Below are 14,815 nucleotides of genomic sequence, written 5' to 3'. Positions count from 1 at the left end.
GATTTTTGTCGTTTTGGTCTTGTTTTGTTTAGATACATATTTCCTATTGTTCTAAACTGGTGTTGTGTCATTTTGTAGTGTTTTCATTAAGTTACTGTGTGTGTTGGTACAAATACTTTACACCTAGCGCTCTGAAGTTAAGCCTACTGCTCTGCCAAGCTACCAAGGGGGTAAGCAGGGGTTAGCTGAGGGTGATTAACTTTTACCCTGACTAGAGTGAGGGTCCTTGCTTGAACAGGGGGTAACATGACTGTCAACCAAAGACCCCATTTCTAACAAATGAGATGAAAGAAAAAATGTTGCCATGTGCTATAGAAGCGCGCCCCCTTCAATGTACAGTGCATGTTTTAGCATCTGACGTGTACCATTGCGCTCACTATAAATAAACAGGAATGGTACAGCGCATGGCGTTCTTTCTTTAAAGCTGCTAGGTAAAATTCAGAGATACCTAAAGGATAAGGAAATTGTGTCATTGCTCTTTGGACCCTTTCGCCCTCACAGTAAAAACATATGACACCATCAAGCCTTACACTAGCATATTGGTCCAAACCACAAAACTCATGTGTGTGTGTGCAGCAGGGATTGGGCATCGGGTACAGCCTATGGTCAAACCCTTTACTCAGCATGCAGAGGACAGTGATTGCCAGCTGCAGTAAATCCATGGATCTTTGTTGGTGGTTATCAAAAGAACTAGGGGGCATATTTAAGAGTCCCTAGTGCCACCTTAGTCATTCTTTTATGCTAAGGTGGTGCTAAAGTGGTGTTTCTGCCGTGCCATATTTACAAAGTAGTGATTCCAGCGATAGGAGGCCGGCAAAAATGGCACAGTGAAAATTAAAAGATTTCACTGTTTCATTTTTGTCATAATTTTTAACACTGGCTCAGAGCAGGCGTTAAAATGACACTTCCATAGCAACCTATCGGCCTCCTTGCACTTTGCTGCACTAGGGTCAACAATAGCGTTTAAAAAAAGTGACAATATTGTGCGAAAGACAGCCATGGTATGCTGGATTATAAAAACAGCACAACCATGGTGTCACTAGGTGCCAGTAGGGGACGCAAGAGAAGTGGTGCATCAAAGCTTATACACCCCTTTTTCTTAAATATAGGCCTAGGCTTTTTCACAGTTTTTTGGGTTTTTTTGTTTGAGGGGCTGGTTGTTTATCTCTTTATTTCAGCTGTAATGGCGAAATGTCCACTTTTATACTTTTTGGTTTTAATTTTGTAACTTTTGGAAGTGTTCATTTTTTTTATTTTACTCCCCACACCAAGTTTCCTTACACTACATGAAATATAAAGCAAAAACCATCTCTCTTGGTGGCTTAGTAACTCCTGTGGCCTCTGCTGTGTTCCATCGGCTCCTCATGTACACTTTAAAATCATTAAACTTGAGGTGTCTTTGCATGATTGTATAAAACTGCCAGAAGATGGAGCCCTTTGCTGTTCGTTGCTGCTAAACTGTCTTTACCACGCAGATCACCACTTCCTCACTTTTTCTCCCTGCAAAACGTGCCCCCCCACAGTAAATCAAGCCCCACCCACCCCAGTCAGGATCTCTCAGGCAGGGGACCGCCAGCTGTGCACAGTTTACTGTGCTGAAGGGACCACGTGGAGCGTGCTGTAGGGGCTGTGGGCGCTCTTCCTTGTTACTGTAAATGGCCCTGCCAGGTGTTATAGAGCAATCATTATCAATGAAAATATGTCACTAAAATGTGAAATAACGAGTATTAAAAGACCTAACTGAAAACTGTGTGATTGAAAAATAAACGTGTGATAAAAATGTGATTGTCCTGGTGTCTGCCACAATGAAGTTCAACATGAAGTTAAATAATGTCTAATGAAAATGTATTGTGTTTAATCATAATTAAATATATTGCCAAAAGATGATTATTAAAATGTACTAAAATGTTAAAGGTTTAAAAACTATTATGAAATGTTTTATTCTTCATGTTTAGCATTAGTTAAAAGGCCTCACGTTTTACTAATTTTCCAGAAACATGATGTTCAAATGCATGCTAACTTTGCAAAATGTTGTTTCTTCAAACATAATGGGTGACTTGCATAGTGGAAATTTCTGTCCTGCTTTTACTGATCGTGTTGCATATTTCCTCGAGATAAAAGTTGTTAGTTTTAAACAATGGGCATCAGTGCTGACTGTGATGTTTTCATGTTGCATATGTTTTACTTGCTTGAGTTTTAGTTTTTGGCAGGAAGCATATGTCATGTTTCCATGTTCTATTTTAAATGTATTTAATCACGGAAGCTGGTGACCAAAGACGAGAGAGGAGTGACTGTAAACCAATCATGGGTGCAGAGAATGTGAAGAGATCCATCTGAAGCGCAGATTATGTTTGAATGGCTGTACACTAAACCACCTCAGAGTCTGATCCAATAGAGGATTAGTTAGTAACTTTTGTGACTTTAATATAACAAAGATTTAGGTGATGTAAGTCAGCTGCCCATTTTCTGAGCTTCTTGTTAGTTCCTCATTTTCTGAGATTCTGTTCAGATGCTCTTTAGTTCTTGCCTATGATTTTAACAGTTCAGTTAGGCCCAACTTCACCCTTTATATCCTGATGCTGTTCCCTGAAGACCTGATGTTCCTGCACTCTGCTGATGAAGTTACAACTGATTGCTGATCCATTTAGATGCGGTATTACCAATGTGCATTTGTCTTTTTTTGCAAGTTTGTCTCGCTTAGAAAATCCAATCGCTTGTTTTGATTAGCGCCATAGTTAGATGTTTTTCTAAATTAAATTTTGTCTTGTTTTTCTTTTTGCATGAATCCCACACATGCTTTCTGATTAGAATAGTAGATAGGGATGCCTGACCTAATGTCTTAATTTGACTGTTTATTAATTGATTATAATAACTTCAACTGCACAAACTAAATATATGCTGGTTCTATTTTTCACTTGATTCTGTTGTTATTCTGCATTGTTCTTTTGGAGTGTCTAAAGATACATTCTTTAGTTAAACTGGGAGTTTTTAGGCATTTTGGACAGCCTGTGATGTTTCTGTATTTCTATCATTTGGTCTTGTGCATGATTTATGTGATCTTAGCATTGTAAATTTAAAGGGCAATAAATGTTTACATTTTACTAAACTGTTGTGGTGATTCACGGCCGCAAAGGACATGGTGTATTTGAAATATTGACTGTAAATTGAATATTTTGATTATTTGATGTGATATTTGATGTTTCTAGTGTCTGATTGGATGATTTCATATTCCTGTCTGAGTCTAAGGGTCTGAGTCAACCTCTGAGGGTAATAGATGTTTTGCCCTTTACGTGTCACTTTATCATCATGATATAAAAAAAAATATATAAGGTCTGTCAAGCCCATGAAATTTGGTATCAGAAGAGGATAATTACTTCTCAATAGGAGGGAATCATCTGATGGTTACGTCTCAATAAGAGGGAGTCATGCTAGTTTTGATGATTCTATCTCAATAGGAGAGAATGGAGAGGCTTTGTTTTGCCAATGCTTGTTGACATTTAGATTTTTTAGAAATTTGTTTTTTGCCAATGCTTGTTTGGATGAAATTTGGCTTTGCCAATGTTTGTTTAAATATGATATGTTCTCAGTGTTCCCAGTGATTGTTTGAGTTCTGAGTAGGGTTTACGCCTGCAATGATTTGGCTAAGTGCAGATGGATTGTGATGTATGAGAGAAATAGGGAGTTTGGGTACTTCAAAGTAGTTTGATTAGAGAGTTGGCATACTCCAATGAGTGAGAGTAGAGAAGTCATTGTATTACAAGTGAATGTGGTGCTTTGGGCTAAAATATTGCCCACTTAGATGTTCATGTACGGACCCTGTGTTGGTCTGAGAGCCCAGAGTATTGTACAAGTGTATGAGACCCTTGGTTGTTGTTGTAACTTGTTTGCTGTGTTTGGTCAATCGAGCATGGTTGACAAATAGTAGTCTTAGTGTGGGTGCTAATGGAGTGTTAGATCTGATATTAGTCAAGGGTGAAATTTGCAGGCTGAATTTTACTTGTGCATGAGAGAAAGCTAAATTCTAAAGAGTAGATTTCAGAGCTAAAAGCCGCAGTTGAAAATTCTGTAAAGCTTCTGAAGTGATTGTGCCCCGTTTGTTGATTTTTCTTAATATTTTGCATTAGTTTTTGTGTGAATCGAGTTTGGAAGTCTGCAAGTTGGTGAAAAGTAGCCGCCAACAGATTGGTGGACAACCATGAAGCGCTATTGGTCATGAGTAGCAAGCGAAAAGGATTTGGGGATTGAATTATTCTTGTCTTGAATTGAATTTGTTGTTTTAAGTCAGTTAAAGGGGATAATTCAATTTTTGAAAGTGTTAAAGAGTGCTATTAGAGGGGATGCTTTCATTCCAGCCAGAATAGGAGAAATTGCCCAGCCATAAGGTACACCAACATACATTGTAATTGAACCGAATGGTCCTTCAATGTGTATTTAGTTAAAACAATGGTGCAAAATTACAGAGAAGGAAGGGAGCTTAGTGTTTCCTGTTCATTGAAGTTTTAATATGAGAATTTCCAAAAAATAAGAAGAGTACTTTACAAATTAAAGCCTCCTCGGAGATCAGCACAAATTGAAGCCTTAGCTATTTGGGAGTTAGTAGCCAGACAACAAGAGAAATTAAAATTTGAGAGATGAATGAGAAAAGCTGAGAAAACATTGCTAGAAACAAGATGGGACAATATGCAAAAATGTTGGAGAACAGAAACTTTACAAGTTATTGGAATCTCTCCTGCAATCACACAAGAGAAAGAGGACAGTGTTAGACCAAAGAAGAAGAATAAGGATCTTGAAGGAACTGAGTCAAAGTCAGATGAAGCTAAGAGATTGCTGACTTATGATAGTGAGTCAGATGATGAATAATTTATAACACAATTATTAAAAAATTGCCTCCCACCATAAGTAGCACAAGAGGCAAGTCCAGGTATTAGTGTTAAGCCAAGTGCACTACCTCCAATTGTGGTAACACAGAGCCAAGTACAGGTCACAGCTAATGTTCCTACTATTACAATTACTCAGACTCCTGGGATTCAGACTGTAGCTCAGCCTGTTTATTCTACAGTTCCAATTGTGATTTCTGCAGTACCGGTGGCACCACAAATGTACAAAAAACAATGATGGTTCAGTCTACACCTAATTCAATGACTCTTGTGCAAGTTGTTAGTCAAGCTCAGGCAATGCTGAGATATACTGCAGTAACACTTAGCAAGCAAGTTCCTCAGTGCTTACAGGACAGCATTCTGAAGTGATTTACTTGAGAAATCAGAATGTTCCATCAAGCCCAGAAGCATTAACAGTTCCTCTTACAATTGGTCCTGTTGTTCCATTGCATGCCCAGGGAAATAATGAGAATAATGTGCAGAATATTTTTAACAGAAATGCAGAAACGTAGAGACTCAATGCTACTGTGAAAGATGTGAATCCAATGAATCAGACTTTTTACAAAAATGGGCCAAATATAAACTTAACTTATTTCATGATTTCGCAACATTTTGAAAAATCTAATTTAAATTTGAATTCAATTTTGATGACATCTGAGAGAGTAATGGGTCCCCCTTGTAATACTTCACAGTGCATGCCTAATGTGAATAAAAATGTTTCTTTACAAGGTTTGACAGCTCAGCAGTTAACAGACTGGTTGGAGAAAGTGAGTGGAGCATCAGCAATGAAACCAGTTGCTGAAGGGGAAAGAGCACTGGGCCTAGCAAGATTACATTTTGATGTAAGTGAAAAGATTGAGGAACACTTGCATTAACTAGAATTGAGTCATATAATGAGATGAGTTACACTTCATGTGTAAATATGTCACAAATAGAGCAGGAGTATCAAATCAAAAATTATCAGAACTTGCAGAAAAATATGGAGTGGCTATTGAGAAATCTAAACCATTGAAAAGGAGCTATAGGTTAGAATTTCATTCAAAAGACATTGAGAACATGAGATCACCTGGAATAAAAATTCACATGAGAATTAACCCAAAGTATTCAAACATGGGGAGCATTACATACAGTACATGGGAAGGTAGATGGTTAAAGAAAAGAGATCAGAAGAAAAAAGAGTCTGCAAATTTGAACTCTACTGATACACAGCAGACTGAGTCCAGTAATTACATTACTAATGAGAGAAATGCCTGCAAGGAATTATGTTCAGGTCCGTTGGAGTAGAAGTGATATTTTGTCATTCACAATTTTTTGAGATTGAGAGACAAACCAGTTGAATGGTACCAGCAAACATAGGTTTATGAAACTCACCAAATTCCTCTGGGATAAATCAAATTCCTTGTTAGAAATAGTAGCCCCAGCTGATTAATGGATTGAGTGTAAAAGGAGTGTTGATTCGCCGGCAAGCGAACCTCAATGAGATCCAGTTACAGGTGCACCATCTCCTGAAGTAATGAAAAGTTATTACGAAATGATTGAATTTCTGAAAATGAGATTTTCACCTAAAAATATTGATTGGCAGAGAATTGATAGGAGAGCTCAGGAAGCAATGGAGTCATTACATGCATATTATGGAAGGTTGTTGCAGGCATTCAGACACAACAGACATGATTAATTTTGTGTTCAGATTTGTATTTGTTCGAGACCTGACATTGGACATTGGATATTGGGCATTGTGTGATGCAGATTAGACCAGCACAATCAGGGATGCTGGGAATTTCACAACAACAGGAGATATGCAAATGGTGTAGATTCAGGGACTGGCAGGAGGCAGAGGATGTGGCGGTTTTGGAAATGGTAATGGAAATCATGCAGGTGTTGATCTGAATACTATTGTTAATTCAGGTGAAATGCAGACAGTGAATATGATGTTACCTTGTCATGCTTGCATGGGTTGGAAACTGGAGTGTCCAATGATGGTGCAGGAAGGTGTTGTGCAGATGTATGAACATAAATTTCCAAATTTAAGAGGACTTAGAATTTGGAATCCCAACTTAAATATCCAGAATATGAATAATCAAATGCAGATCCCTCAGCAAATGCAATTTCCCAACGGCAGGTGCAAGTGCCTCGTTTTCAGTTACTACAGCAAAAGAAGAAGCAACAGCAGATGCAAATGATGTCGCAACAGCAAATGCAAATACCTCAAGCTCCAATGACACAGCGGTAAATGGTGGTTCCTCAGCAGAACATGGGTGAAATGTTAAGTCAAAACAGCCAATAATGCATACAGAAGTATGCCTTACACAGTTAGGATGAATCAAGTGATGAGATTATGAGTGAGAGTTCAGATGAAGAAGAATGTGTGGTAGCAGCTTCATTAGAGGTGGATCAGAGTGGTCCTTATGCAAATGGAACAATAATGGGTCATGATGTTTCTTTCCTGGTTGACACAGGAGCTACATGCTCTACTGTCAGAACTGCAGAAGTTCCTAATGTGCCACAAATGTGCCACTTTCTGGGGAAACAATACAGGTTTACTGAGCCGAGTACTGTAAAAAATGGTAATTTTGAAGGCATGCACAGATACATAGTCTATGACTCATGGCCAGTATACCTTTTGGGAAGAGTATATCGTGCAAAACAAAATGTTGGATTACTTGCACAAATGATGGAATAGCCATCCAAACAAATAGTGATAATGAGGAATCCTGTCTACCACTTGGAAACTGTAATTTGAATAATGAAGAGTTTTCATTGATTACTCTTTATCCTGCATTTACAGTATTGGACCTGCCTATTTATCTACGAGATACAGGTATATCAAAGGTTTGGGATCGTTCTGGAAAAGATATTGGTTCAATAAAGTAGTTGAACCAGTGAAAGTCACAGTGAAACCCAATGCAATTTTACCAAAAACTCCTCAATATCACCTTGGCACCAGATGTAAAAACAGGAGTTTTGAAAGAAGTGCTGAGCAGCCCACGTAATTCACCTATTATGGGTTTGCAACAGCCAAGTGGGAAATTGAGAAAATGATTGATATTGTGGTCAAATGTTGTCCAGTGGTACCCAATCCAGCAGTGATTCTGTTCCGAATTCCATGTGTTGCAGAATGGTTCCCATTAGTGGACTTGTCACAAGCATTTTTCTCAGTGCCTCTGCATGAGGATAGCCAGTTTCCTTTCTGTTTTCAATTCTGCAATCATCTGTATTGGTGTAGGATAACACAAGGCTTTTCAGAATCCCCATCCATATTTTTACGAGGTGTTGAATTTTTTTTGGAATAGTTGGAAATGCCTTTCCAATCAACATTGGTTGAGTACATTGATGATTTATTGGTTGCTTCAAAGTCACAGGAAGCATGCAAGCAAGATACTATTGCCTTATTGAATCATCCAGATGAAAATGGACACAAATTGTCCCCAGCAAAATGACAATACTGTCAAAAAGAAGTGAAATACTTGGGACATCAGATAGAGAAAGGTGCACGGAGTGTTCAGAGAAAGGGTTACAGCTATTTTGCAAATGAAACCTCCTGTTACTCAAAGAGATGTCAGGATGTTTTGGGGAACGGTGAGTTACTGCAGCCAATGGATCCCCAATTTTTCTGTTATTTCCAATTACAGAGATTGACCCACAAGGACATAACTGTTTCTGTTCCCTTTGATGAAGTTTGTATGGAAGCCTTTAGTGAGCTGAGAGACAGTCTGTGCTGAGCACCAGTTCTGGGAATGCCTGACTACATGAAACTATTTTTACTGTTTTGTCATGAACAAGATTGCTGTGAACTTTCTGTTCTTACACAGGTACATGGTGGTGTAAATCGCCCTGTAGCACATTCTTCTGCTATTTTGGATTCTGTGGCTGCAGCTTTGCCCGGCTGTTTAGAAAACGTGGCTGTAGTTGGATTGAGTCTCACTCAATGTAAGAGCATTGTGATGGGACATCCTTTAACTGTAGTGGTCCCTCACTCGGTTGGGATCTTGCTTACCAGGACCAAGACTCAGTGTTTGACAAATGCTTGTCTAACCAACTATGAATTGTTAATTTTAGGTTCTCCGATTGTGTCCCTTAAGATGTGCACTGTGCTTAATCTAGCAACTTTGCTACCTGTAGATACAGCTGAATCTGAAAATGTAAATGAAGTTGAACATGACTGCCTAGAGGTTACTGAACTATGCACCAAACCCAGACCTGATATTCAGAATACACCGTTAGAGAAAAAGGATCAATTAGATTTTGTTATTGGTTCCTGTCTAAGAGACAATGCGGGATCTTAGATATCTGGTTATGCTGTGTGCACAAATGCTGGCATATTTGAAGCTTCATGGCTTCAAGGAGTTTTTTTTTTGCACAAGTGGCTGAGTTGGTGGCTCTTACTAGAGCATGCTATATTTCTGCACAGCTTAAAAATATGATTTTTGCAGACAGTCAGAATGGATTTGGTGTTGTGCACAACTTTGGGTAGTTGTGGTCCGAGAGATGTTTCATGGCCTCTTCTGGCTTACCAGTTAGAAATGGTGACAGAATTCATAATGTTTTACAAGCCCTACGATTGCCTGAAAAGATTGCAGTAGTCAAGTGCAGCGCTCACCGGAAATCAAACAATTTCATCTCCATGGGAAATTCCTATGCGGATGAGGTTGCTCGTTTATGTGCATTAAATTCTATTACTTTTAATGAAGAATGGAAAAATGTTGGTGCAATAAATGCTGATGAGACAAGTCAAAGTAATTGACACTTGGGAGGAAATAAAGAGACTCGAGGATGAGGTTCCAGAAGATGAAAAGAAAAGCTGGATAAAATTGAGTTGCATTTAAAGAGAAATTTATGAAATATGTTTTTCAAATGAAGGGTGGGTGGTCTCGATACTGACGCAAATGGCAAGATGCTATCATGATCAGACATACATTGGTAGAGATGCAATGATTCGAACAATTAAGCAATCCTGGTTTAATCCAAAGTATAGAGAGGCTGCTGAAGCAATTTTTCACAGATGCATCACATGTCAACAAATGAACGTGGAAAAGAGAACTGTTGTCAATTTGAATCACATTGGAAGAACAGGTGGTCCATTTAACAGAATGCAGATGGATTTCATTGAGATGCCTGTCTGTGGTGGTTTGAGATCCATATTGGTGGTTGCCTGTATATTTAGTCACTGGATTGAAGCCTACTCCACACATAGAAATAATAGCCTCATAGTAGCAAAGCTGTTACTTAGAGCGTTGATACCAAAATTTGGGTTTCCGGCCTCTTTAGAATCAGACAGAGGAAGTCTCTTCAATAAGGAGGTGATTAAAATACTATGTTCAGCCTTAAACATTTAGCAGAAGCTGCATTGCAGCTATCATCCTGAAGCTTCTGGATTAGTAGAACAAATTAATCGAAAATTGAAAGCTTGATTGGCAAAAATGTGTGCATCCACAAATCAGAAATGGCCGGGTGCTTCGCCTTTGGTTCTAATGAGCATGAGAAGTACACCTTACAGAAAGATTAGACTCTGTCCCCATGAAATCCTGATGGGCATAGCAATGAGATTGCCAGCTGTTCCAGCAAATGCACTTGTGAACATAACAGATGGTTTGGTGCTGGATTACTACAAGGGTCTAGTTGATGTGGTTCGCTCTTTGTCCCACCAGGTGGAAGCAACAGCTGTGCCACCATCCCAAGACCAGTGTCACAGTCTTTGGGCTAGTGACTGGGTGGTGATCAAGAAGCACATGCAGAAGACTTGCTTGGAACCTAGGTGGAAGGATCCTTACCCGATTATTCCAGTGACAACAACTACTGTGAAGTGTGCTGGAGTTTGGAACTGGGTCCATGAGAGTCATACTCGCAAAATGACATATCCTCTGGATGAAGATCCATTGTTGCTGAGAACACCAGTTGAAGTAATACAGTCTCAAGAAGTGCAAGTGACAAAAACAGAGCAAGGGACTGCAAAAGTAAACACAGTGTAAAATGGTGAATATTCAGGTGTACCTCTGAGAGATGAAATAGAGGATAATCCTGATATTCCTCTATCAGCAGACTTAGAAGTGAATGTAGCAGGAGAGTTAATTCTAGGGAGGACTCACCAAGAAGCAGAAAATTAGGAAAAAGAGATAAAGCAGATCTCGTTCCCTGAAGAAGCCTAAAGTGGAGTTGAGTTGAATCAAAGTCATGCAGATTTGACTCCTCCTGAAGTGGCTAATATCACAGGTGAAGCAAATCAAAGTCAAAGAAGTGCTTGCCAAAAACCTGCTGAACTAAGAAGAATCGTAAGTCCAGTTTTGGTATCACTGTCTAAAAAAACAGTGAAAGGAGGTAAGTGGCCTACTTTGCAAACAACTGAAAAGGTTCCTGATGTACTGTCGAGCACAAAGGAGGAAGCAGAAACAACAAAAGGAACTGATCTGAGTGAAGAAGAGACAAGTGCAAATCTCATGCCCTGAATGGGCATATTTCGCAGCTGATGAATGGGAACATAAGTTTATGCCCTGCTATTTTAACCATGAGAATACAGTTCTACGTTTTGGAACGTGAAATCGCATTTGAACTGAATTTTCAAATCACATTGCCTAGTGAACAAGAGAGACGATATACACTGGAAGTAATAGTTAGTGATCAGCAGATTATGATCTGACAAGAGATATTTTAAACTGATTTTGACAAAGCTGCTATACCGATATTTGACAAGTTCTAGAGAAAATTCTAAAAGCTGCTGTAAATAATCTTTCGCTTTCCGATTCTTTACAGATCATGGACACCAATTGCGATAGAAACAATGTGTGTTAGATTAGCAGTTTTATGTGTGTTGATAGTTTTGTAGTTGATTGTAAGTATGAGTGTTTCTGATAAAGCTGAAACTAATTATACACCTTCTCCAGAGACTAGTACGCTTTCTAAACTAGAGAATAAGGAAATAGTTGCATTTAGAAAGCTCACAAGGAGATCTTTCTTCTAATGTTTTCTATCAATTGTTGTATGAAGATGTTGAGATAATGGATCGGAGAGAATGTTATGTATGTACCCAAATTTCTTCATCAGTGCAAGAAGGAATTACAAATCATAGATTACCACTAACATATGGGATTCATTCCATTATTCTATTAACTTTATTATCAGGAATTTATACAATATTTCTTCTCCAATTTTGATCTGGTCTTTTCTTTAGTTCCAGTTAACCAGCATTTGAGTAGCATTGCTAATGCTAGGAACATAGACATTGTAGGAGGTTTCTTTGAGCCTACATTAACATTTGGGACAGCCTACACCCACCGTAACAACTTGACATGTACACTTACACCAATTGAAAAATCTTTCCTGGATCAGACTGATGATAGAAGAAAGGAATTGAAGGAGAAGATAGAGAAATGTTGAGTGAAACACACTTATAAGAATGAGTATGCATATAGTCTAACTACGACACAAGGGAAGCTTGTTTTAGGCTACCAACATGTAGGAAAGCTTTGTATATACAGACCTCAATCCAGAACTGATACCAAGTTTGTGGGTAAGAGTGAATGAAGACATGTATTTCTTTTTAAGAATACATGGGACTTTATGCTGAATGGACAAGATCCTGCGATTCCCGGGGTGTAGTACATCTGTGGAAAAAGTGCTTATTATCGTCTCCCTAGGGGATGGTATGGCACTTGCTACCTGGGAGTGGGTTTTTAAAAAATTTATCAAGTTGACAACATAGATGACACACATGAAATTCAAAGATCGAGATCAAAAATGGCAAGTTATTAAAAAAAAGTGGGAGATATATTTGGAGCAAATATTCCTTCTATAGGAATTGTTCTGAATGTAATGAAAATTAGAACGCTGTCTACCATTGTAGATGAAATGCAATCAGATTATTTTGAAGCAATTATATTGATGGATACTAAAATAGCTGTAGTACGGTCGACGGTTCTTCAAAACTGTCTTATAGCGGAGTCTGTTGGATGCTTAAAATGAAACATTGTTGCACATTTATCCCTGATAACAGTAAAGGAATTAGAAATTTCATTAAGAACTGAAGGAATCTAAATTCTGTCCTAAAAAACCTGAAAGAGCCAAGTGTGTGGGACAATATAGGCGTATGTTTTACTGAAGTGAAAAATTGGTTGGGAAATCTAGGTCAAGGTGTTGTGGGAATGATACTGAAACCATTACAAATAGTGGTAGTATGTGTCATTTGCATAATCAGACTTTACAAATTGTACAGATTGATACAAAGACAAAGGATGAAAAAATGAGCAGAAGAAAGAATTTAAAATAAAAAATACGAGAAGCAAATACTTTGATAATTTGAGAAATTCTGAAACCTGGAGAAAACCAAGAAATAATAAATATATTAAACAAACCAAATTTTGAATTGTCTCACAGTATTTTATTTTGTGATGACATATATAGTTGTGAGAGGAGGGATTGTTAGAGAGCAAACATTATTAATGAAAATATGTCACTAAAATGTAATGTGAATGATCATGTATTAAAAGGCCTAACTGAAAACTGTGTACTAGAAAAAAAAACGTGTGAAAGAAATGTGATTGTCCTGGTATCAGCCACAATGAAGGTCAAAATGAAGTTAAATCATGTCTAATGAAAATGTATTGTGTTTTATCCTAATTAAATGTACTGACAAAAGATGGTTGTTAAAATGTACTAAAAGGTTAATCGTTTAAAAATTATTATGACATGTTTTATTCTTCATGTTTAGCATTTTTTCAAAGGCGTCACGTTTTAGTAATTTTCCAGAAATATGATCTGTAAATGTGTGCTAACTTGGCAAATTAATGTTTCTTGATAAATCCTCTGTAACTTACACAGTGGAAATTTCTGTCCTGCTTTTACTGATCATGTTGCATGTTTCCTCAAGATAAAAATTGTTAGTTTTAAACAATGAGCCTCAGTGTCTTGTTTTCGTGTTACATATTTTGTTCTTGCTTGAGTCTCAGTTTTTGGCAGGAATCATATGTCCTGTTTTCACGTTGTATTTGAAATGTATTCAATCAAGAAAGCTGGCGAACAGAGACGATAGAGGAGTGACAGCGTAAACTAATCCTGGGTGCAGAGAACGTGAATCGATACATCTGAAGCGCTGAAGATGTTTTATTGGCTGCACACTAAACCAACTCATAGTCTGGTCCAATATAGGCTTAGTTAGTAACTTTTGGGAGTTTAATACAGCAACGTTTTAGGTGATGTAAGTCAGTTGCACATTTTCTGAGCTTGTTGTTAGTTCTTCATTTTCTGAGATTCTGTTCGGATGCAGTTTAGTTTTTGCCTATGATTTTAACAGTTCAGTTATATTAGGCCCAACTTTACTGAACTGTTTCCCCTTCAGGTCCTGATGCTGTTCCCTGAAAAGTTGATGTTCCTGGGCTCTGCTGATAAAGACACAACTAACGGATGATCCGTTTAGGAGAAGTATAACTAATGTGCATTTGTCTTTCTTGGCAGGTTTTTTCTCCCTTAGAAAACCCAGCTGCTTGTTTTGATTAGCACTATAGTTCGATGTTTTTCTAAATTATTTTTGTCTTAGTTTTCTTTTTGCATGAAGCCCACACATGCTTTCTAGATAGAATGTTTAGGGATGTCTGACCTTATGTCTGAATTTGAATGTTGATTAATTGATTATAATTACTTCAACTGTACAAACTAAATGTATCTGTCTCTATTTTTCACTTCATTCTGTTGTTATTCTACATTGTTCTTTTGGAGTGTCTAATTATAAATGCTTTTGTTAAATTGAGATTTTTTTTAGGCATTTTGGACAGCCTTTGATGTTTCTGTATTTCTATCATTTGGTCTTGCGCATGATTTACGTGATCTTAGCATTGTTATTCTAAAGGGCAATAAATGTTTAAATTTAACTAAACTGGTGTGGTGATTCATGGCCACATAGGTCATGGTGTGTTGAAATTATTGACTCTAAATTAAATATTTTGATTATTTGA

The 14,815-nt window shown here is 37.8% G+C and overlaps 1 protein-coding gene across 5 annotated transcripts in view; it reads left to right on the top strand.

Moving 5' to 3' along the window:
• The window catches only part of CDH12 (cadherin 12), a 2,251,017-nt gene that overhangs the window by 531,264 nt on the left and 1,704,938 nt on the right, over positions 1-14,815 (top strand). Inside the window, exon 3 of one of the 5 annotated variants that reach the window (XM_069219517.1) lies at positions 14,203-14,285. The exons of the other annotated variants lie outside the window; for them this stretch is intronic. The gene's annotated coding sequence lies outside the window, so the exon portion shown is untranslated. The remainder of the gene's footprint in view (positions 1-14,202; positions 14,286-14,815) is intronic. 5 annotated transcript variants of the gene reach the window in all.

This window comes from Pleurodeles waltl, chromosome 2_2, assembly GCF_031143425.1.
Source record: "Pleurodeles waltl isolate 20211129_DDA chromosome 2_2, aPleWal1.hap1.20221129, whole genome shotgun sequence".
Classification (NCBI taxonomy): Eukaryota; Metazoa; Chordata; class Amphibia; order Caudata; family Salamandridae; genus Pleurodeles; species Pleurodeles waltl.
This window is presented reverse-complemented; position numbering and strand designations above follow the sequence as displayed.